The 26,089-nt window shown below is 41.4% G+C and overlaps 2 non-coding genes across 2 annotated transcripts; both read right to left on the bottom strand.

Moving 5' to 3' along the window:
- Positions 1–4,177: 4,177 nt before the first annotated feature.
- LOC146652133 (signal recognition particle RNA) lies at positions 4,178–4,476 on the bottom strand. Its single transcript, XR_014907759.1, has one exon.
- A 378-nt stretch (positions 4,477–4,854) lies between these two features.
- Positions 4,855–5,153, bottom strand: LOC146652132 (signal recognition particle RNA). The gene has a single exon (XR_014907760.1).
- Between the last annotated feature and the right edge of the window lie 20,936 nt (positions 5,154–26,089).

The following is a 26,089-nucleotide window of genomic DNA, read 5'->3' as shown; positions in this document are numbered from 1 at the left end:
TCAAAGTCTTTATATTTTTATACCTTTGACTGCAGCTCAGCATGCACGGTCTCATTAAGAAGAAAATGAACTACAAATCATACCCTCTATTGCATTTTCATTAAGCTGTTATTCAATTGAAAAAATCTTTTCCCAACAGTCTTCGCAACTGTGTTATACTGTATCAGTTGAAGAACTCGTGCATTGCAAATTGTCTGATCAGTCATTCACCTGGTCTTTTCAAAGAATTTAGCAAATCACACAGAAGAGAAGGCAGTGTCTTAACCTCCAAGTATAGATGTAATAAATGCAAATGAATTCCACATAGAAACTCTCAGGAACTAGATGTGTCCCTGCTGTATATGTCAGCAAAATGATGTCTGTAAGGCCACATGGTGGTGCCACTTAACCACTTTATTATCTGCTGGCCTCTCCAGAGCTCACTGACCTTTCACATGTCAAACTAAAAAAAATTACTCAGAGTTACAAAAAAAGGGCAAGATGGGAAACATTTTACAACATATACAAGAGATTAGGACTGTGCACTGAAGAAAGAGATAAGCTACAAGCGTAATGTAAACAACAGAACACTAAGCATTGCAAAGCTTTTAAGTGTCCATTCATCACCCTGAAAAGGAGTTTTTTTCTTCTTTGTTTGCAACATACAAACAGTGCGGGGTCAGCAGATTTACAAAGTGTGGAAAGAAATGCAGACAATTTCACATCATGCTCTCTAATCTTCAGGGATGATTAAGATTAAAGAGGAATCATTCTATCAGGGCAGGCAGGAAGGACTCAGGTGCAGACTTGAGAATAACAGTTAAACAGTACTTTATTTTCAACACAGTGCTCTATATACAAGTGGGGGGAAAGCCACTTGTGGCCACGCTGGGACAGCTGGGCAGGCACCGGGACCCCAACACATTCACAAGTACCGGTACTAGCTGATACAAGTACCACAATTGTCACATATATTCTTTTATGATTTACTATATATAAATAAAAAAAATATTAATACAATAAATAAAAAAATACCTAAAGCTACATAAATAAATCATCATCATCATATGATTGTTTGGGTTTTTTCTGTTTTCTTATATTATTGTAGGGCCTAAGAAATACAGCAAGCTGTCCATACCTGAGGCCTTGGAAACTGCCAAGCAAAGACTCACAGCCTTGGCCAGCCGCTTGAGGAGGTACACCAGAGAGATAGAAGGCAGGAGAATAAACCAGCTGTTCTCCACAGAACCAGCAAAGGTGTACTCTCAGTGGCAAGGGAACAATAATAATAAGAGAACAGCACCACCAAGGCTGGAGACGGAGCAATACTGGAAGAGCATATGGGAGAAGGACGCAACCCATAACGGCAATGCTCAGTGGCTAGTGGATCTGAGGGCAGACCACAGCGACCTCCCTGAACAGGGTCCAGTAACCATCACAGTGGCAGATATCCAAGAAAGGGTCTCCAGTATGAAGAGTTAGACAGCACCAGGGCCCGACATGGTTCACGCCTACTGGCTGAAGAAGCTGACTGCACTCCACGAGCGTCTGGCAGCACAAATGAACCAGCTGCTAGTTAACGAGAGACACTCGGAATGGCTAACCGAAGGCCGATCCCCAAGGACCCCAAGAAGGGACCGGTCCCCTCCAACTACCAACCAATAACCTGCCTCAGTACTACATGGAAGCTCCTGTCAGGCATCATATCGGCTAAGATGAACAGGCACATGGGTCAATACATGAGCGGGACACAGAAAGGAATTGGCAAGAATACCAGAGGCGCAAAACACCAGCTACTGGTAGACAGAACAATCAGCCGAGACTGCAAGACCAGACTGACCAACCTGTGCACTGCCTGGATTGATTACAAGAAGGCCTATGACTCAATGCCCCACAGCTGGATACTGGAATGCCTAGAATTGTACAAGATCAATGGGACCCTAAGAGCCTTCATCAGGAACTCAATGGGGATGTGGCGTACAACACTAGAGGCCAACTCCAAGCCCATAGCACAAGTCACCATCAAGTGCGGGATCTACCAAGGAGATGCTCTGTCCCCACTGCTGTTCTGCATAGGCCTGAACCCCCTCAGTGAGATCATTAACAAGACTGGCTACGGATACCGACTACGGAACGGAGCAGTTGTCAGCCACCTCCTGTACATGGATGACATCAAGCTGTATGCCAAGAGTGAACGAGACATCGATTCACTGATCCACACTACCAGGCTATACAGCAATGACATTGGAATGTCGTTCGGACTGGAGAAGTGTAGTCGGATGGTAACAAAGAGAGGGAAGGTAGTCAGAACTGAGGGGATTGAACTACCAGAAGGCAACATTGCAGACATAGAGGACAGTTACAAGTACTTGGGGATCCCACAGGCGAATGGGAACCATGAAGAGGCCGCTAGAAAAGCTGCAACCACCAAGTACCTGCAGAGGGTCAGGCAAGTCCTGAGGAGTCAGCTGAATGGTAAGAACAAGATCCGGGCCATCAACACGTACGCCCTGCCCGTGATCAGGTACCCTGCTGGGGTAATAGGCTGGCCAAAGGAGGAGATAGAAGCCACTGACATAAAGACAAGAAAGCTCCTTACCATGCATGGAGGGTTTCACCCCAAGTCCAGCACCCTGAGGCTGTACGCTAAGCGGAAGGAAGGGGGCCGGGGACTGGTGAGTATCAGCACCACAGTCCAGGATGAGACAACGAACATCCAAGAATACATTGGGAAGATGGCCCCAACTGACCGAGTGCTCAGTGAATACCTCAGGCAGCAGAAACCCAAGAAAGAGGGGGGAGACGAGGAACCATCATGGAAGGACAGGCCCCTGCACGGTATGTACCACCGGCAGATAGAGGAGGTGGCTGATATCCAGAAATCCTACCAGTGGCTGGACAAAGCTGGACTGAAAGACAGCACAGAGGCACTAATCATGGCAGCACAAGAACAAGCTCTGAGTACAAGATCCATAGAGGCTGGGGTCTATCACACCAGGCAAGACCCCAGGTGCAGGCTGTGTAAAGATGCCCCAGAGACAATCCAGCACATAACAGCAGGGTGCAAGATGCTAGCAGGCAAGGCATACATGGAACGCCATAACCAAGTGGCCGGCATAGTGTACAGGAACATCTGTGCCGAGTATAACCTGGAAGTCCCGAGGTCAAAATGGGAGATGCCCCCAAGGGTGGTGGAGAATGACCGAGCTAAGATCCTGTGGGACTTCCAGATACAGACGGACAAAATGGTGGTGGCTAACCAACCGGACATAGTGGTGGTAGACAAACAGAAGAAGACGGCCGTAGTGATCGATGTAGCGGTTCCGAATGACAGCAATATCAGGAAGAAGGAACACGAGAAGCTGGAGAAATACCAAGGGCTCAGAGAAGAGCTCGAGAGGATGTGGAGGGTGAAGGTAACGGTGGTCCCCGTGGTAATCGGAGCACTAGGTGCGGTGACTCCCAAGCTAGGCGAGTGGCTCCAGCAGATCCCGGGAATAAAATCGGAGATCTCTGTCCAGAAGAGCGCAGTCCTGGGAACAGCTAAGATACTGCGCAGGACCCTCAAGCTCCCAGGCCTCTGGTAGAGGACCCGAGCTTGAAGGATAAACCGCCCGCAGGGGCGTGCTGGGTGTTTTTATATATATATATATATATATATATATATATATATATATATATATATATATATATATATATATATATATATATATATACACATATATATATATATACACTGTTTTATATACTGTTGATTATAAGATGAAATATCTATTTAAAAAAATAGAGAAATTATCCCAGTAAAATGCAACACAGTCCCTTCCCTGGCAATCTTTCACCATACACTCAAAGAAATGATGTACCCTGAAATCCTGACTCATGCCTGTACTGAAGTTGTGCACAGTTCACTTCTAAAACAAAAAAACCCCTTTTTACATGACAGTCAAAGCTGTGATCATAAGATGCAAATATTAAACCCAAAGGTTACCTGAATGAATTTCCTAGTTTGAGTTTGTCTCCACCTGCTGGGCATCAGAAGTGTTTAGGATGGAGGATGTATTTGCAGCTGTCCTGCAGGTGGAGGTGGTGTAGGACAAGCAGAGCAGCAGGTTTGTGAGTGTGTTTAACGTCAATTAAAAAGACAAAGAAGGACTGATGAGGTTGCTGTGTGAGGTAGAGACAGGTATAAGGGTGTATATAAAGATTGGGTCTAGCTGTATTGCTCAGGCTGCGCTACAGCATCTATTCACAGGCACCATCCCACTACTGAGCGACACGGGGGCTTTGACCTGCTCCGTCTCCGACCTGGGCCGGTGCACCCCTCCTTAGGCGACCTGGTGGTCCCGGGCTCCCCCAGGATCACCATACCGATGCCGAACTTAGTGTGGACACCCGATCGACATAGCTTGCTGCAGCTCAGAGCTCCTGAGCTCAAACGATCCTCCAACCTCAGCCTTCCGGTAGCTTGGATTACAGGCACGCGCCACCGCACCCGGCGAGAAGTAGCTACGTTAACAAGGATTTTAACTATGTCTGAGGTGACATCATCACATAAACTTCCTGCCCATCATTAGCCAAGTTGTAATGCAATAAGTTATTAGATAGATAGATAGATAGATAGATAGATAGATAGATAGATAGATAGATAGATAGATAGATAGATAGATAGATAGATAGATTGATTGATTGATTGATTTAGTTTGTCTCCACCTGCTGGGCGGCAGGAGTGTTTAGGGTGGAGGATGTAGTTGCAGGTGGAGGTGGTGCAGGACAAGCAGAGCAGCAGGTTTGTGAGTGTTTTTGACGTCAATTAAAAATATAAATAAGGGCTGACGAGGCTGCTGTGTGAGGTAGAGACAGGTATAATGGTGTGTATAAAGATTGGGTCTCGCTGAATTGCTCAGGCTGCGCTACAGCGTCTATTCACAGGCGCGATCCCACTACTGAGCAGCACGGGGGCTTTGACCTGCTCCGTCTCCGACCTGGGCCGGTGCACCCCTCTTTAGACGACCTGGTGGTCCCGGGCTCCCCCAGGATCACCATATCGATGCCGAACTTAGCGCGGACACCCGATCGACACAGCCTGCTGCAGCTCAGAGCTCCTGAGCTCAAACGATCCTCCAACCTCAGCCTCCCAGTAACTTGGATGACAGGCACGCGCCACCGCACCCGGCGAGAAGCAGCTACGTTCACAGGAAGTTTTACTTTCATTCATGTGAGCTCATCAGGTTAGTGGCCATCATCAGCCAAGATGAAATGCTGTAAAAATAAAAAACCTAATCATTTCAAAATGAGGAAGTCAGCACAGTAATAACAGGTTGTTGTTTTATGTTGGCCTTTTCTTTTTTTTTGACAAAGCAAAAACATGACATAGCCTTTTTACAGTTTTTCTCAGTCGCTTTGGTGCGTTTCTCAGAACACCATTAACATTTGCACAGCAGTTAGTGCATTTCCCAAAACAATTAGTGCAAACTGCAACACCTAGTGGATAGCCTGCAAAAGCACGTCACATGCACAGAATTGATTATCCATACCTCAAAAGCAAGTATCCATGTCAATGAAACTGTCAGTGCCATCAAAATGAAAAGTCTTGACACCATCTTTATGAACAAGATAGTCAAATGGCATTGTCATGTTTCCACTATGACAGTTTATAATTTCAGTGTTTCCCATTGCAAAAACAATTGGTGACACCTGAAAATGCTGACGACAGCACTATGGCCTACCTGTACAGCCATCTGAAATGTGCAGTAAAGTCACTGTAGATGTTATGGGAGTCTTGGGAGTAACTGAGACACTGAATACGTACGTTTCACATTTCCATTGTGTAGAAGTGTTTGTAATCCTACAGAATTGTGCAAAAGAAAAATATGCTACAGTCACTTGTTCACTGTAGAATACATGTAAACATAAAATCACCAATTTGGTAGAGCCTCCTCATGAGTGACAGCTGTAATTCACCTGAGATCAATTGTTCAATTTCGGAGACATTTCCAGGAAAAATGATACAGAAAGGTATAGGATTTGCTTGACAGATGGCCAATATTTGGCATGTGATAACTAGTTCAACAATTTTGTGTGTGATGACTTAAGCAATGGATGTATGACTATTAGTTTTATTGGGAATGACTATTCAGCATCCATAGGTATGATTACTTTTGACTGACATGACATAAGTAAATGGAAATGTCAGAAAGCAGCAGGGAAATGTATGGAAGCAACTGATTCATGTCCAAAATCATTTGCAGTTTGTTCAGAGAGAGGAGAAATTGCTACTATGATGTGCACAAATGACTGAGTGTTGTGGAGGTTGAACTAATAGTTATGAGAATTTCAATTCTGATCTGAGAAACGCACCAAAGCGACTGAGAAAAACTGTAATAAGCCGAAGGACAGCGTATGTGTACGTGTGTGTTTGTATATTATTGTTTTGTGTGTACACTGTCAGAAATACAATAAAAATGTTGAAGAATTTTTACTCAGTGTTTACAATTTTTGCAAGTATCTGATTGAATTGATGACAGCCTGTCATATTTTCATGCCATGACATGGGATGGGACCAGTCCTTATTTTAGGCTAATTGGAGTCAATAAGAAAGATTGTTTCAACTTGCTGAAAGTTTTGACTTCACAAAATCAGGTTTTTAGCAGATCAGTGTCAATGTGAGCACATTCAAAGATGCACACATTTAGTTGTGCACCAGTAATCAGCTTCCTGTAGTGAATTTTATTAGAATTATGTAGAATGTTTTTACAGTGTACATCATTATAAAATCCACTACAGTTCAGGGATGAACGGTGCACAACTGTGATAAGCAAGTTGTGAGAAACCTCGTGGTTCAACCAAATTTCAAGTGTATGTTGTGACAATATCAAGAAGAGCAAAGGGAGAGGTCAAGGTTTGCTGCTTGATTTTATATTTATATAGCGCCAAATCCTTTGGCGCTATATAAATTACATATTGTATTGTAAGGTAGTACACTCATTTGTCGAAACTTTAAACTAATGTGCCAGCCTTTAAAATGACTGTATATCAGTAACAACACATGAAAAAACAGTTTTAATTACCTGACAAAGACAGCTTCACATTTGGCATAATGCTAAGAAGCTTTTTCCAGCATGTTAGCATGAAGCTGAGAGCTGAGACTGAGTGATGTGACAGTTTGACAGGATGCAGGGTAGGTGTTGATGGTTGAATATGGTGGTGGTAGACAGGAGGTAGTGTTGGGAGGTATGTGACTTTGTGATGTGAACATGATGTGTTTGTAAAGCGACATGAAAAAAGGTATGAAAGCAAATATAGTTTGTAATTAAAGCTGCAAGCAGCGTTTTGAGGGCCCTCGCACCCCATCGCGTCGAGCTACGCCCAACACCTAAAACCAGCACCTCTGATCTGATGTCACATTGATGGAATTCATGCATTTAACCACCAGCTAACATTTCAACTCATTCATTCATGATTAGTTAGTCGTTCCACTAGGTGGCGCTCAAACCATTATGTACAAATGGCATAACAAACATTTCCGAGCTCGAGTCTCATCATGCCTGCGACCTTTGGGAGAGATTGGACATTGTTTTTTTGAGTGACAGCAGATTACTGCGTTTTGGCGAGTGATTGAGACTCCACGTGCCGCCATAACCACCCCGTTTCCCTGGACGTAAAAAGCTTCGCAATTTAACAACACAAAGGTCTTTGGATTCGACACACTGAAGAATAGTTCAATCTGATGAAATCCCTTGGAGGAGTTCGTGAAAGTATGAGGCCTGAAAAGAGGAGAAAATGTCGCCAAAATTACACATTAATTTTAAAATGGCTGACTTCCTGTTGGATTTGGGATATTGCTCCAAGAGACTTTTTTGTACATCTTGATATCTCCTATAAGCTTACCAAGTTTCAGACTCATAGATAAAACACAGAGCAGGGGCTGATATTTTGGAATATTGTAGGGGGCGCCGTGGAGCCATTTTGCGCTATTCAAGGAAAATGGTCACATGACAACAAAGCGTTGATCCATTTGGAGGTGTGTGCTAAATTTAAAGCCTCTATAAACTTTCCAAGCCCCTCAAAAGCCACTTCATCTTTCATGGTGGACCGCGTTGCCACCAGGGTGCGCCGTTCAGTTTAAAGTCACAATTTTTGCACTGAAGCATCACAAGGGACTGATGGTGATATTCACCGCTTTTGAGGTGGCCACGATGAACCTGTGAAAATCAGTACAACAAAATTAAAGCCATGACATTTCCTGTTGCCACTAGGTGGCGCTGTCCGTATTTTCGACATTGGGCACATCAATCTGTTCAGGGCGGGTCTGACATCATGCCTGTAAAGTCTGGTACTGATCAGACTGGATTTCATTGAGTTATACTAATTTGTTTCTTCATGGCGTGACATTAAAGTTCGCCATGCTGCTGGGGTCACACCCTTTTGCGAAAAGTCACAGTTTTCACTGTAACCCAAGACCAACTCCTTAAGGCTTTCCTGGAGAAATTTGAGGCTGCAGGTGTCACCCATCACTATACTGTACCCCAAAGTGTAAAACATGACATTTCCTGTTCCCACTAGGTGGCGCTGTCCCTGGTGTCAAATATGGCAGTTGAAATATGTTCAGGGGTGGAGCCTTATCATATGTGTTCACTTTGGTCAAGGTCAGAAAATGTATGACAAAATGAGAGGCAATAAGATTTTCATGGCGAGTCATCGAAATTCGCCATGGCGCCACGGCCTCATAGTATTGTGAAAACTCAAAAGCTCCGCAATTTAACATGGCCCAGGTGTGTAGTTGACACTGACCAAAGATGAAGCTTATACAACCAAATCCCAAGGAGGAGTTCGCAAAAGTTCGAGGCATGGAAATGGCAAAATTAGAGCCAAAATGTCACCTTCTCTTCCAAATGGCGGACTTCCTGTTGGGTTTGCATCAATGGGCCCACAGACTTTTTTGTTCGACTCGGCATGATACACATGTGTGCCAAATTTCATACATGTAGCTCAAACGATGTGGTCGTAGGGCTGCATTTAACAAGGCATAGGTGGCGCTGTAGAGCCATTTCCCAGTGCTCATATGTAAAACCATTAAAATACAAAATTTTTCACCAGACCTGGCATGTGTGCAAAATTTCATGAGTTTTTGAGCATGTTTAGGCCCTCAAAAAGGCCCTTGTTTGGGGTGAATAATAATAATAATAATTAAAGCTGCAAGCAGCGTTATGAGGGCCCTCGCACCCCATCGCGTCGAGCTACACCCAACACCTACAACCAGCACCTCCGATCTGATGTCACATTGATGGAATTCATGCATTCAACCACCAGCTAACATTTCATCTCATTCAATCATGATTATAGTAGTCCCACTAGGTGGCGCTCTAACCATTACTGACAAATGGCATAACAAACATTTCCGAGCTCGAGTCTCATCACACCTGCGACGTTTGGGAGAGATTGGATATTGTGTTTTTGAGTGACAGCAGATTACTGCTTTTTGGTGAGTGATTGAAACTCTAAGTGCCGCCATGACCACCCCATTTCCCTGAACGTAAAAAGCTTCGCAATTTAACATCACAAAGGTCTTTAGATTCCACAAACTTCAGATCGGTCCAATCTGATGAAATCCCTTGGAGGAGTTCGTCAAAGTATGAAGCCTGAAAAGAGGGGAAAATGTCGCCAAAATTACACATTAATTTTAAAATGGCTGACTTCCTGTTGGATTTGGGATATTGCTCCAAGAGACTTTTTTGTACATATTGATATCTCCTATAAGCCTACCAGGTTTCAGATTCATACATAAAACACAGAGCTGGGGCTGTGGTTTTGAAATTTTGTAGGGGGCGCTGTGGAGCCATTTTGGGATATTCAATGAAAATTATCACATGACAACAAAGCCTTCGTCACATTGGAGGTGTGTGCCAAATTTCAAGCCTCTATACACTTGCCAAGACCCTCAAAAGCCACTTCATCTTTCATGGTGAACAGCGTTGCCACCAGGGTGCGCCGTTCAGTTTAAAGTCACAATTTTTGCACTGAAGCATCACGAGGGACTGATGTTGATATTCACCGCTTTTCAGGTGGCCACGATGAACCTGTGAAAATCAGTACAACAAAATGAAAGCCATGACATTTCCTGTTCCCACTAGGTGGCGCTGTCCGTATTTCCGACAATGGGCACATCAATCTGTTCAGGGCGGGTCTGACATCATGCCTGTAAAGTCTGGTACTGATCAGACTGGATTTCATTGAGTTATACTAATTTGTTTCTTCATGGCGTGACATCAAAGTTCGCCATGCTGCTGGGGTCACACCCTTTCGCGAAAACTCACAGTTTTCACTGTAACCCAAGACCAACTCCTTAAGGCTTTCCTGGAGAAATTTGAGGCTGCAGATGTCACCCATCACTATACTGTACCCCAAAGTGTAAAACATGACATTTCCTGTTCCCACTAGGTGGCGCTGTCCCTGGTGTCAAATATGGCAGTTGAAATATGTTCAGGGGTGGAGCCTTATCATATGTGTGCTCTTTGGTCAAGGTCAGAAAATGTATGACAAAATGAGAGGCAATAAGATTTTCATGGCGAGTCATCGAAATTCGCCATGGCGCCACGGCCTCATGGTATTGTGAAAACTCAAAAGCTCCGCAATTTAACATGGCACAAGGGTGTAGTTGACACTGTCCAAATTTGAAGGTTATGAAATGAAACCCCAAGGAGGAGTTCGCAAAAGTTCGAGGCATGGAAATGGCAAAATTAGAGCCAAAATGTCACCTTCTCTTCCAAATGGCGGACTTCCTGTTGGGTTTGCGTCAATGGGCCCACAGACTTTTTTGTTCGTCTTGGCATGATACACATGTGTGCCAAATTTCATACATGTAGCTCAAACGATGTGGTCGTAGGGCTGCATTTAACAAGGCATAGGTGGCGCTGTAGAGCCATTTCCCAGTGCTCATATGTAAAACCATTAAAATACAAAATTTTTCACCAGACCTGGCATGTGTGCAAAATTTCATGAGTTTTTGAGCATGTTTAGGCCCTCAAAAAGGCCCTTGTTTGGGGTGAATAATAATAATAATAATAATAATAATAATAATAATAATAATAAGAAACGGAGCAGATACAATAGGGCCTTCGCACTCTCGGTGCTCGGGCCCTAATTAAAGCTGCAAGCAGCGTTATGAGGGCCCTCGCACCCCCGGCACGTCGAGCCACTGCCAACACCTCAAACCGGCACGTCCGATGTGATGTCACATTGATGGATTTCATGCTTTTAATCACCAGCTAACATTTCATCTTATTCAACCAGGATTATAGTCATGCCACTAGGTGGCGCTCTAACCATTATTGACAAATAGCATAACAAACATTCCCAAGCTTGAGTCTCATCACACCTGCGACCTTTGGGAGAGATTGGACATTGTGTTTTTTAGTGACAGCAGATTACTGCTTTTTGCGAGTGATTGAAACTCTACGTGCCGCCATGACCACCCCGTTTCCCTGAACGGAAAAAGCTTCGCAATTTAACATCACAAAGGTCTTTAGATTCTACACACTGAAGAATGCTTCAATATGATGAAATCCCTTGGAGGAGTTCGTCAAAGTATGAGGCCTGAAAAGGGGGGAAAATGTCATCAAAATTACACATTAATTTTAAAATGGCTGACTTCCTGTTGGATTTGGGATATTGCTCCAAGAGACTTTTTTGTACATCTTGATATCTTACACAAGCTTACCAAGTGTCAGACTCATAGATGAAACACAGAGCAGGGGCTGATGTTTTGAAATATTGTAGGGGGCGCTGTGGAGCCATTTTGCGCTATTCAAGGAAAATGATCACATGACAACAAAGCCTTCGTCCATTTGGAGGGGTGTGCTAAATTTAAAGCCTCTATAAACTTTCCAAGCCCCTCAAAGCCACTTCATCTTTCATGATGAACCGCGTTGCCACCAGGGTGCGCCGTTCAGTTTAAAGTCACAATTTTTGCACTGAAGCATCACGAGGGACTGATGGTGATATTCACCGCTTTTGAGGTGGCCACGATCAACCTGTGAAAATCAGTACAACAAAGTTAAAGCCATGACATTTCCTGTTGCCACTAGGTGGCGCTGTCCGTATTTCCGACAATGGGCACATCAATCTGTTCAGGGCGGGTCTGACATCATGCCTGTAAAGTCTGGTACTGAACAGACTGGATTTCATTGAGTTATACTAATTTGTTTCTTCATGGCGTGACATCAAAGTTCGCCATGCTGCTGGGGTCACACCCTTTCGCGAAAACTCACAGTTTTCACTGAAACCCAAGACCAACTCCTTAAGGCTTTCCTGGAGAAATTTGAGGCTGCAGATGTCACCCATCACTATACTGTACCCCAAAGTGTAAAACATAACATTTCCTGTTCCCACTAGGTGGCGCTGTCCTTGAGGTCAAATATGGCAGTTGAAATATGTTCAGGGGTGGAGCCTTATCATATGTGTTCACTTTGGTCAAGGTCAGAAAATGTATGACAAAATGAGAGGCAATAAGATTTTCATGGCGAGTCATCGAAATTCGCCATGGCGCCACGGCCTCATAGTATTGTGAAAACTCAAAAGCTCCGCAATTTAACATGGCACAAGGGTGTAGTTGACACTGTCCAAATTTGAAGTTTATAGGACCAAATCCCAAGGAGGAGTTCGTTAAAGTTCGAGGCATGGAAATGGCAAAATTAGAGCCAAAATGTCACCTTCTCTTCCAAATGGCGGACTTCCTGTTGGGTTTGCGTCAATGGGCCCACAGACTTTTTTGTTCGTCTTGGCATGATACACATGTGTGCCAAATTTCATACATGTAGCTCAAACGATGTGGTCGTAGGGCTGCATTTAACAAGGCATAGGTGGCGCTGTAGAGCCATTTCCCAGTGCTCATATGTAAAACCATTAAAATACAAAATTTTTCACCAATCCTGGCATGTGTGCAAAATTTCATGAGTTTTTGAGCATGTTTAGGCCCTCAAAAAGGCCCTTGTTTGGGGTGAATAATAATAATAATAATAATAATAATAATAATAATAATAATAATAATAAGAAACGGAGCAGATACAATAGGGCCTTCGCACTCTCGGTGCTCGGGCCCTAATTAAAGCTGCAAGCAGCGTTACGAGGGCCCTCGCACCCCCGGCGCGTCGAGCCAAGCCCAACACCTAAAACCAGCACCTCTGATCTGATGTCACATTGATGGAATTCATGCATTTAACCACCAGCTAACATTTCAACTCATTCATTCATGATTAGTTAGTCGTTCCACTAGGTGGCGCTCTAACCATTATGTACAAATGGCATAACAGACATTTCCGAGCTCGAGTCTCATCACGCCTATGAGCTTTGGGAGAGATTGGACATTGTGTTTTTGAGTGACAGCAGATTACTGCTTTTTGGCGAATGATTCAAACTCTAAGTGCCACCATAACCACCCCGTTTCACTGAACGTAAAAAGCTTCGCAATTGAACATCACAAAGGTCTTTAGATTCCACACACTGGAGATTGGTTCAATATGATGAAATCCCTTGGAGGAGTTCGTCAAAGAATGGTGCCTGGAAAGAGGGGAAAATGTTGCCAAAATTACACATTAATTTTAAAATGGCTGACTTCCTGTTGGATTTGGGATATTGCACCAAGAGACTTTTTTGTACATCTTGATATCTCCTATAAGCTTACCAGGTTTCAGAATCATACATAGAACACAGAGCAGGGGCTGTGGTTTTGAAATTTTGTAGGGGGCGCTGTGGAGCAATTTCGCGCTATTCAATGAAAATGATCACATGCCAACAAAGCCTTCATCCATTTGGAGGTGTGTGCTAAATTTCAAGCCTCTATAAACTTGCCAAGACCCTCAAAAGCCACTTCATCTTTCATGGTGGACCGCGTTGTCACCAGGGTGCGCCGTTCAGTTTAAAGTCACAATTTTTGCACTGAAGCATCACGAGGGACTGATGGTGATATTCACCGCTTTTGAGGTGGCCACGATGAACCTGTGAAAATCAGTACAACAAAATTAAAGCCATGACATTTCCTGCTGCCACTAGGTGGCGCTGTCCGTATTTCCGACAATGGGCACATCAATCTGTTCAGTGCGGGTCTGACATCATGACTGTAAAGTCTGGTACTGATCAGACTGGATTTCATTGAGTTATACTAATTTGTTTCTTCATGGCGTGACATCAAAGTTCGCCATGCTGCTGGGGTCACACCCTTTCGCGAAAACTCACAGTTTTCACTGTAACCCAAGACCAACTCCTTAAGGCTTTCCTGGAGAAATTTGAGGCTGCAGATGTCACCCATCACTATACTGTACCCCAAAGTGTAAAACATGACATTTCCTGTTCCCACTAGGTGGCGCTGTCCTTGATGTCAAATATGGCAGTTGAAATATGTTCAGGGGTGGAGCCTTATCATATGTGTGCTCTTTGGTCCAGATCGGAACATGTATGACAGAATGAGAGGCAATAAGATTTTCATGGCGAGTCATCGAAATTCGCCATGGCGCCACGGCCTCATAGTATTGTGAAAACTCAAAAGCTCCGCAATTTAACATGGCACAAGGGTGTAGTTTGCACTGTCCAAATTTGAAGTTTATAGGACCAAATCCCAAGGACGAGTTCGTTAAAGTACAAGGCATGGAAACGGTAAAATCAGACCCAAAATGTCACCTTCAATCCAAAATGGCGGACTTCCTGTTGGGTTTAGGACATTGCCATAATAGACTTTTTTGTTCGACTCTGAACGTTATATAGGTGTACCGACTTTCAAACATGTAGGTCATACCCATACCGGGGGCTCGCGTTTTTCATTTTTCTAGGTGGCGCTACTGAGCTAATTTTCCCTGGCCATGTCTGAGAACATTAAAATACGTAAATTTTCACCAGACCTGACGCGTGTGCAAAATTTCATGAGTTTTCGAGCATGTTTAGGCCCTCAAACGGCCAATTCATTTGCCGAAATAATAATAATAATAATAATTAAAGCTGCAAGCAGCGTTATGAGGGCCCTCGCACCCCCGGCACGTCGAGCCACTGCCAACACCTCAAACCGGCACGTCCGATGTGATGTCACATTGATGGATTTCATGCTTTTAATCACCAGCTAACATTTCATCTTATTCAACCAGGATTATAGTCATGCCACTAGGTGGCGCTCTAACCATTATTGACAAATAGCATAACAAACATTTCCAAGCTCAAGTCTCATCACACCTGCGACCTTTGGGAGAGATTGGACATTGTGTTTTTTAGGGACAGCAGATTACTGCTTTTTGCGAGTGATTGAAACTCTACGTGCCGCCATGACCACCCCGTTTCCCTGAACGGAAAAAGCTTCGCAATTTAACATCACAAAGGTCTTTAGATTCTACACACTGAAGAATGCTTCAATATGATGAAATCCCTTGGAGGAGTTCGTCAAAGTATGAGGCCTGAAAAGGGGGGAAAATGTCATCAAAATTACACATTAATTTTAAAATGGCTGACTTCCTGTTGGATTTGGGATATTGCTCCAAGAGACTTTTTTGTACATCTTGATATCTTACACAAGCTTAGCAAGTGTCAGACTCATAGATGAAACACAGAGCAGGGGCTGATGTTTTGAAATATTGTAGGGGGCGCTGTGGAGCCATTTCGCGCTATTCAATGAAAATGATCACATGAAAACAAAGCCTTCATCACATTGGAGGGGTGTGCCAAATTTAAAGCCTCTATAAACTTTCCAAGCCCCTCAAAAGCCACTTCATCTTTCATGTTGAACAGCGTTGCCACCAGGGTGCGCCGTTCAGTTTAAAGTCACAATTTTTGCACTGAAGCATCACGAGGGACTGATGTTGATATTCACCGCTTTTGAGGTGGCCACGATGAACCTGTGAAAATAAGTACAACAAAATTAAAGCCATGACATTTCCTGTTGCCACTAGGTGGCGCTGTCCGTATTTCCGACAATGGGCACATCAATCTGTTCAGGGCGGGTCTGACATCATGCCTGTAAAGTCTGGTACTGATCAGACTGGATTTCATTGAGTTATACTAATTTGTTTCTTCATGGCGTGACATCAAAGTTCGCCATACTGCTGGGGTCACACCCTTTTGCGAAAAGTCACAGTTTTCACTGTAACCCAAGACCAACTCCTTAAGGCTTTCCTGGAGAAATTTGAGGCTGCAGATGTCACCCATCACTATACTGTACCCCAAAGTGTAAAACATGACATTTCCTGTTCCCACTAGGTGGCGCTGTCGCTGATGTCAAATATGGCAGTTGAAATATGTTCAGGGGTGGAGCCTTATCATATGTGTTCACTTTGGTCAAGGTCAGAAAATGTATGACAAAATGAGAGGCAATAAGATTTTCATGGCGAGTCATCGAAATTCGCCGTGGCGCCACGGCCTCATAGTATTGTGAAAACTCAAAAGCTCCGCAATTTAACATGGCACAAGGGTGTAGTTGACACTGTCCAAATTTGAAGTTTATAGGACCAAATCCCAAGGAGGAGTTCGTTAAAGTACAAGGCATGGAAACGGTAAAATCAGAGCCAAAATGTCACCTTCAATCCAAAATGGCGGACTTCCTGTTGGGTTTAGGACATTGCCATAATAGACTTTTTTGTTCGACTCTGAACGTTATATAGGTGTACCGACTTTCAAACTTGTAGGCCATACCCATACCGGGGGCTCGCGTTTTTCATTTTTCTAGGTGGCGCTACTGAGCTAATTTTCCCTGGCCATGTCTGACAACATTAAAATACGTAAATTTTCACCAGACCTGACGCGTGTGCAAAATTTCATGAGTTTTCGAGCATGTTTAGGCCCTCAAACGGCCAATTCATTTGCCGAAATAATAATAATAATAATAATAATAATAATAATAAACAGAGCAATTACAATAGGGCCTTCGCACTATCAGTGCTCGGGCCCTAATTAAAGCTGCAAGCAGCGTTATGAGGGCCCTCGCACCCCCGGCGCGTCCAGCCACGCCCAACACCTAAAACCAGACATCAGCATCTGATGTCACATTGATGGAATTCATGCATTTAACCACCAGCTAACATTTCATCTCATTCAATCATATTTATAGTTGTCACACTAGGTGGCGCTCAAACCATAACTGACAAACTGCATAACAAACATTTCCGAGGTTGAGTTTCATCACGCCTGTGACCTTTGGGAGAAATTGGACAGTGTGTTTATGAGTGACAGCAGATTACTGCTTTTTGTTTATTGATTGATAGCCCACGTGCTGCCATCATCACCCTATTTTTTAAAAGTAAAAAGCTTTGCAATATAACACCGCAAAGTTTTTGTATTCCAGACGCCAAAGATCATGTCAATATGATGAAATCCCTTGGTGGAGACCTTAAATAGGGAATGGTGTACCTGAAATTACATGTTGAATTGAAAATGCGGACTTGTATCCAGCTGTTGTTGTGCTCTGGCATCCAAAAACTTAAATTATAGTAGCAGTATCAATTGAACTGAATAAATTGTCTTTTTGACTTTGTTATTATTCCAAATATTTTGTAATTTCAGTATGCCTGCTTGAATCAGGGGTGAGCTCTCTATATAGAATCAGAATCAGAATCAGAAAGGGTTTTATTGCCAAATGTTGAGCAGGTTTACAACATTAGGAAATTGCTGCGGTGCTTCAGTGCAAACATACTGTCATAAATTGCGATTAAGTAGACATGAAAAAATAAAAGTAAGAATAAGAATTAAAAGTGCTACGTAGAAAGATATATGCATGAGATATACATGAGATATATATATGAGAATAAGAATTAAAAGTGCTACGTAGAAAGATATATACATGAGTGCAGGTGGTGATCAGTGCCAAACATGGAATGATGCAGTGAACACAGCGTAGGGTCATGAGTTAGTGGTGGGAACAGTCGTACGTTTATTGTTCATGCGTCCAACAGCAGAGGGGAAGAAACTGTTCTTATGGCGAGAGGTTCTGGTGCGAATGGACCGGAGCCTCCTGCCTGAGGGGAGCAGGTCAAACAGACTGTATCCGGGGTGAGAAGGGTCAGCTGAGATCCGAGCTGCACACCGCAGTGTCCTGGAGGTGTACAGGTCCTGCAAAGATGGGAGTCTGCAGCCAATCACCTTCTCAGCAGAGCGCACAACACGCTGCAGTCTCTGGATATACTGGACTGTAGCGGAGATGACAAAGTTTACTGTGACTTCAGCAGCGAACAGGCGCACCGAGGGCTCTCGCGCTTACTTTTCGCATATAGAATTCTGAAAAACCATCGGTGCAAATTATAAGTCTGTATCATAATGTCTGGTGTTTTTGTGTTTGTTGGTTTGTTTTTATATTGTTTTATTTTGCGGGTTGGTTATTATATTGCTTCAGCCAGCCAGAGAATCCCTTTCTGCCCTGCCCTTTCCTCCCTGTGCCACAAGCAGCAGGCACACCTCACAAACGGAGGGCGCCCTTACTCCCAGCAAATGGGTGATAGAACACCGATCAGTGCCTATGCCATTCCTAATATGCGCTGGCATGACGTCGGAGCAGCATGACTACAAGTGATTTTTAAAAAAAATTTTTTTTGCCGATGCTTGTGATGATGCCCCGGGAAAGTGGCCATGTTCCCCGTATTGAAAAACTGCTACTATTAATTTGTTTATAGAACCTGATAAGACATTACAGAAAGGTCACACAAGCATTGTTTGGTGGACAACAGCTTCCCTTTGTGTGTGTTTGTGTGTGCATAAATTTTTGGTTTAGTCTTGTTTTCTCCCACAATCTGTCATTGCTGTATTTTAGTTTAGCAGATTCAGTCTGATTAACTCACAGACAAACACAGAGATCCCATAGTAAAATCCACGGGTAATTTTTCTGGCAGCTCTTAGCCATGCACTGATGTGTACTTCTTTGTTTTTATGTGTGAGGACGGGGGGGGGGGGGGGGGGGGAGAAGCTGTTAAAACTGTCTATTGAGAAGGTCAAGATGTGGACTACAGATGTGGAAATTAGTGCCCTGCCGATTAAAGCTTTTAACTACTAAAGGGGAAAAAAGGTCTTGACTACTGTTTGTTGTGTTTCCAGACTGTTTTTAATTAAAACATGAAAGCAACTTTGCTGTCCATTTTGACAGCTTCTTTTAGTTTGACTGCAAGTATCCTCTGTAGTTGAATGAAGTTTACCCTGACATGCCCTGGCATGCCCGAGACTCTGGAATAATCTTCATTGATTGTGTTTTTTAAATTATGTTGACATATTGTATTTCTCATACATATTGACATATTGGCATATATCACGGCTAATTCATGTAATTAGAGCTCATCCAGATATTGGCTTCATTTTTATATAATAGGAAGAAATTGAGTAATGCTGCTTAATTGTTGTAATAATTATTGGTTATTTTGTTTAAAGCCAACAACAAACAACCAGTGATGTAGAAAAGTATAACCCCTCACCTTTCCCCCTTTGTTTTTGTTTTGTTCAGATGTGACAGAGGCCACCACTCAGACAGACGAAGACTTGTGACAGATGTTTTATAATAATGCTAAGTTTTCTTAGATTAATATATTTTTTCACATTTGATCCAAAGTGGCATGTTTTAGGTCACTTTGGGTAATTTTTAATTCAGAAATAGGTGTGGTGAGACAGTTAGTGGTAGAGACTATCAATGGCTGTCTTTTGTTTTCATGTGTGAAGGGGAAGTGGGGGGCAAACTTGAGGTCACACTGTTGAAATGAATAAGTTGTAAGGCTGTGAAACGAAGGTGAGACTGAGTCTGAGACAAAATATTGAAATGTGTCTTTTGGCAAAGCCAAGGGTGTGGACAACAGCTATGAAAATTAGTGTACTGCTGAATAAAGGTTTTAACTAGTCAAGGGAAAAAAGGTGTTGAGTACTGTTTATTGCATTGTAACTTCACTGGTTACTTTGTGACAGTCCCTCCCCTGTTGGCTTCTGTGATTGGATCATTTGAAGTTTTTTGAATGTCCCTCATGATTTCAATAAATACCTGTGCCACTGGTTTTTAAGCCACTTTGCTTTTAGCAAACGAGAAGAGGAGAGCTTTGGATTTTAACATTCTGAGGATTCAAGGACATTATTTTAGACCACTATAACAAACATCACAAGAGATTATTTTTGAAAAACCCTGCCCTTGTGCAATTCTTGGTAAGTTTTATTTGTTGTAAATTGAATTTTATTTTTGGTGTAAAACCACATTTTAAATTTCAGTAACAGAATTTATTTTGTATTTAAGTTATTTTTTTATTGTTTGTGGGAGGGGTACCGGTGAAAAGTCTTTGGTTTGGTTTTCTGTTTTAGTGAATTTGGGCCATTAAGCCATTTTGTGGTCTTTTTTGAAAGACTGAAATCTGTGAAAGCTAGGCCGGGTAATTAGCCACTGATTTCTTATTACAAGTAAAGCACAACATGAATGTAATGAAATACATGAAGTGTGGAACTTTTTGGCTGGTTTATGTGTGTTTAGCAGATTTTAAGCAGTTTAGTAACTGCTATTTCAATCATGCTTGTTTCTGCTGTCTTTGGTAGTTTTAGAAATGGTTTATATGACCATTTAGCTAAAATTATAAGGCTTCTGTGGACACTACGTGATATTTGCATGAAAGGTGAGATACATGGAGGTTTTTACATAACTCTTGAGCCACAGTACTGGTGGCTATAGAGCGTAAGAGGATAATTGTAATTTTTCACATAGCTGTGATTTGTTGTGCGTTCAATCCTTTTCTTTAAGCAAATTTGAGCAGCAGACAGCAAGAGTTGGTGAGCATTATCTTAATGTCATACATTGACTAATTTACACCTTCATTCTGGATGTGTAAAGCGCTTTGGGGTCCTTAGGGACTAGTAAAGCGATATAGAAATACAGGCCATTTACCATTTATATATATGTTTTGTGTTTTTTGAATGAATGTAATTGCATTACTGATCATTATTGTGAACTAACTACATGTTTATGTGTAAGTAAAGTCTCTTTGATGCTCTCATGTTTGTATATTGTTTGAATGTTGTGTAAAATGTAACTAATTAACCTCATACTTTATCATAAATAGAGAATGGCATATGCTTCCCCAACGAAGTTTGCTGGGATTAATGATCCTGAAGTTGAATCATTGCGTCAAGAATTTCAACTATCAACTGTAAGTAACAAATATTTCTTAAATTTTATTTATAGTGTAGAAAAATTTGTTTTTACGCTACATTACCTGTTACAGAGCTGGGCAGGATGCTGTGTTTAGTGTTTCTTGTGTTTGTTTGTTTGTTTGTTTGCTCTTTCATATAAGTCACTGTTAACCCTTGTGCCATACTGGGGCCTTTTTGGGTCCCCAGGGTGATCAACGTAAGTTTTTTAAAGGATGGCACAAGGTTAAGCTGAGACTTTTATACAGCTGTTGTTGTGATCTGGCACTACAAACATTACATTGTAGCGGCAGCATAGATTGAAGCGAATAACTGTTTTCTAATTTTGTTATGATCCAAAATATTTTGTAATTTCAGTATGCCTGCTTGGACCCAGGGGTCAGCAGAGAGGATCTATATACAAGGTGCTTGCAACTTCATGCCAAGGCAATGGACCTCTTGGTTCGGCAGGTGCGGCTCAGGCGTGCAGCCGAAAGAAAGATTTCTGTTTTAAAAGAACAGCTGGATGCTGAAAAAGAAATGCTGAATAACACTGCCCAGGAGCTGGATGCATTGCAAGCTTCGATTACATTCGCACGTGATGGTAAGTCTTAATGTATTGTTTGGATGGTATAAACAGTGAATGTTGGCTTCAGTGTCTTATTTTAAGAAATGGGACTTAGAAAAAATACTCTATGAATTACTATTGAACGACTGTCTACATACAAATAAACATGAATGCGAATTATTTATTTTAGTTTATGATAAATCATTTGGAGAAAATATTAAATCCATGATTAGTATCATGTTTTGTTTTCTTCATTTGTGATTTTATAAGGATTAGATATATGCAAATGTCTGTTTTACCCATGTATATTTGTTAAAGTTGTTTATAAATACTAACTGTCAAAAAATATTATTTGTTTTTGTTTTGTTCAGATGTGACAGAGGCCACCACTCAGACAGACGAAGACTTGTGACAGATGTTTTATAATAATGCTAAGTTTTCTTAGATTAATATATTTTTTCACATTTGACCCAAAGTGGCATGTTTTAGGTCACTTTGGGTAATTTTTAATTCAGAAATAGGTGTGGTGAGACAGTTAGTGGTAGAGACTATCAATGGCTGTCTTTTGTTTTCATGTGTGAAGGGGAAGCGGGGGGCAAACTTGAGGTCACACTGTTGAAATGAATAAGTTGTAAGGCTGTGAAACCAAGGTGAGACTGAGTCTGAGACAAAAGATTGGATTGTGTCTTTTGGCAAGGCCAAGGGTGTGGACAACAGCTATGGAAATTAGTGTACTGCTGAATAAAGATTTTAACTACTCAATTTTTTTACAATTGCTTTATAAATACTGTGAATACTCAACTGTGAAAAATATTGTTTTGGTTTGTTTTGTACATATGTGACAGAGGACTCCAGTCAGACAGACAAAGAGTTGTGACAGATGTGTAAATATTTTATAATAAATGTTCCTGTTTTAAATTTTGGTTTTCTTTGACTGTTTATTCATCCTTATGGTATATGTGTTATTAGTTTAAATTCTACAACTCTACAATTTTAAAAAAAGAGATGTATGAAGACTAAGAGGAGGATGAAACTTTTTCACATTAAATGTTTAATAATAACAAGTATTGTGAATACAGAGAGGAGAAGCTGAAATATATTTTTTCATATTTATGTATTCTTCTCATTCTCTAGTTGTTCTATTAAGATTCCTGTATTTTGTTGATATAAACCTAAACACTATGCTATTGCACTGCCAATGTATTAAACAGAAGCTCAATATGAACAGTAAGGAACAAGACTTGCCGTTAATCCTTAGAGCTATGGAAGATTTGTGTAGATAACTCGTGCTGGTTTTTCACCAGAATGAACTATTCTTCTTTGTTTGTCATTGACATCAATGAAGATGCTAAATAACAGTCTTTTGCTACCAAATTGATTTAACCTTCGTTGTGTCTATTCGTTGTGGGCCTTTCAATGATCTAGCAGTTTGGCAGATTCAGCCTGATTAACTGACAGAAAAACACAGAGACCACACGATAAAATCCACTGCCAATTATTCCAACAGTCTTTCACCATTCTCTGATACTGTACTTCTGAAGGAACTTTGGCTTATGCTGCTTTTTCATTTGACTGTTTTGGTTTTACGATATTTCTGCTAATTTCTTATGATTTGACAGCATCAGGTACTTGCTAAGCTTTCTTACTTTTATATGCTGTCACCCACTGGGACTGTGACCTAAAGTGACCCAAAAGTTTTAGGTCACTTTGGGTAATTGTTAATTCAGAATTAGGTGTGGTGAGACAGTTGGTGGCAGAGACTATCAATGGCTGTCTTTTGTTTTTATGTGTGAGGACGGGGGGGGGGGGGGGGGGGGGGGGGGGGAGAAGCTGTTAAAACTGTCTATTGAGAAGGTCAAGATGTGGACTACAGATGTGGAAATTAGTGCCCTGCCGATTAAAGCTTTTAACTACTAAAGGGGAAAAAAGGTCTTGACTACTGTTTGTTGTGTTTCCAGACTGTTTTTAATTAAAACATGAAAGCAACTTTGCTGTCCATTTTGACAGCTTCTTTTAGTTTGACTGCAAGTATCCTCTGTAGTTGAATGAAGTTTACCCTGACATGCCCTGGCATGCCCGAGACTCTGGAATAATCTTCATTGATTGTGTTTTTTAAATTATGTTGACATATTGTATTTCTCATACATATTGACATATTGGCATATATCACGGCTAATTCATGTAATTAGAGCTCATCCAGATATTGGCTTCATTTTTATATAATAGGAAGAAATTGAGTAATGCTGCTTAATTGTTGTAATAATTATTGGTTATTTTGTTTAAAGCCAACAACAAACAACCAGTGATGTAGAAAAGTATAACCCCTCACCTTTCCCCCTTTGTTTTTGTTTTGTTCAGATGTGACAGAGGCCACCACTCAGACAGACGAAGACTTGTGACAGATGTTTTATAATAATGCTAAGTTTTCTTAGATTAATATATTTTTTCACATTTGACCCAAAGTGGCATGTTTTAGGTCACTTTGGGTAATTTTTAATTCAGAAATAGGTGTGGTGAGACAGTTAGTGGTAGAGACTATCAATGGCTGTCTTTTGTTTTCATGTGTGAAGGGGAAGCGGGGGGCAAACTTGAGGTCACACTGTTGAAATGAATAAGTTGTAAGGCTGTGAAACGAAGGTGAGACTGAGTCTGAGACAAAAGATTGAAATGTGTCTTTTGGCAAAGCCAAGGGTGTGGACAACAGCTATGAAAATTAGTGTACTGCTGAATAAAGGTTTTAACTAGTCAAGGGAAAAAAGGTGTTGAGTACTGTTTATTGCATTGTAACTTCACTGGTTACTTTGTGACAGTCCCTCCCCTGTTGGCTTCTGTGATTGGATCATTTGAAGTTTTTTGAATGTCCCTCATGATTTCAATAAATACCTCTTGAGCCACAGTACTGGTGGCTATAGAGCGTAAGAGGATAATTGTAATTTTTCACATAGCTGTGATTTGTTGTGCGTTCAATCCTTTTCTTTAAGCAAATTTGAGCAGCAGACAGCAAGAGTTGGTGAGCATTATCTTAATGTCATACATTGACTAATTTACACCTTCATTCTGGATGTGTAAAGCGCTTTGGGGTCCTTAGGGACTAGTAAAGTGCTATACAAATACAGGCCATTTACCATTTATATATATGTTTTGTGTTTTTTGAATGAATGTAATTGCATTACTGATCATTATTGTGAACTAACTACATGTTTATGTGTAAGTAAAGTCTCTTTGATGCTCTCATGTTTGTATATTGTTTGAATGTTGTGTAAAATGTAACTAATTAACCTCATACTTTATCATAAATAGAGAATGGCATATGCTTCCCCAACGAAGTTTGCTGGGATTAATGATCCTGAAGTTGAATCATTGCGTCAAGAATTTCAACTATCAACTGTAAGTAACAAATATTTCTTAAATTTTATTTATAGTGTAGAAAAATTTGTTTTTACGCTACATTACCTGTTACAGAGCTGGGCAGGATGCTGTGTTTAGTGTTTCTTGTGTTTGTTTGTTTGTTTGTTTGCTCTTTCATATAAGTCACTGTTAACCCTTGTGCCATACTGGGGCCTTTTTGGGTCCCCAGGGTGATCAATGTAAGTTTTTTAAAGGATGGCACAAGGTTAAGCTGAGACTTTTATACAGCTGTTGTTGTGATCTGGCACTACAAACATTACATTGTAGCGGCAGCATAGATTGAAGCGAATAACTGTTTTCTAATTTTGTTATGATCCAAAATATTTTGTAATTTCAGTATGCCTGCTTGGACCCAGGGGTCAGCAGAGAGGATCTATATACAAGGTGCTTGCAACTTCATGCCAAGGCAATGGACCTCTTGGTTCGGCAGGTGCGGCTCAGGCGTGCAGCCGAAAGAAAGATTTCTGTTTTAAAAGAACAGCTGGATGCTGAAAAAGAAATGCTGAATAACACTGCCCAGGAGCTGGATGCATTGCAAGCTTCGATTACATTCGCACGTGATGGTAAGTCTTAATGTATTGTTTGGATGGTATAAACAGTGAATGTTGGCTTCAGTGTCTTATTTTAAGAAATGGGACTTAGAAAAAATACTCTATGAATTACTATTGAACGACTGTCTACATACAAATAAACATGAATGCGAATTATTTATTTTAGTTTATGATAAATCATTTGGAGAAAATATTAAATCCATGATTAGTATCATGTTTTGTTTTCTTCATTTGTGATTTTATAAGGATTAGATATATGCAAATGTCTGTTTTACCCATGTATATTTGTTAAAGTTGTTTATAAATACTAACTGTCAAAAAATATTATTTGTTTTTGTTTTGTTCAGATGTGACAGAGGCCACCACTCAGACAGACGAAGACTTGTGACAGATGTTTTATAATAATGCTAAGTTTTCTTAGATTAATATATTTTTTCACATTTGACCCAAAGTGGCATGTTTTAGGTCACTTTGGGTAATT

This window comes from Rhamphochromis longiceps, linkage group LG15, assembly GCF_057381845.1.
Source record: "Rhamphochromis longiceps isolate RC_006_pf linkage group LG15, R_longiceps_female_GT1.1, whole genome shotgun sequence".
In the NCBI taxonomy this organism is placed as follows: domain Eukaryota; kingdom Metazoa; phylum Chordata; class Actinopteri; order Cichliformes; family Cichlidae; genus Rhamphochromis; species Rhamphochromis longiceps.
Note: the sequence above shows the minus strand (reverse complement) of the source record. Positions and strands in the feature narration are given on the sequence as shown.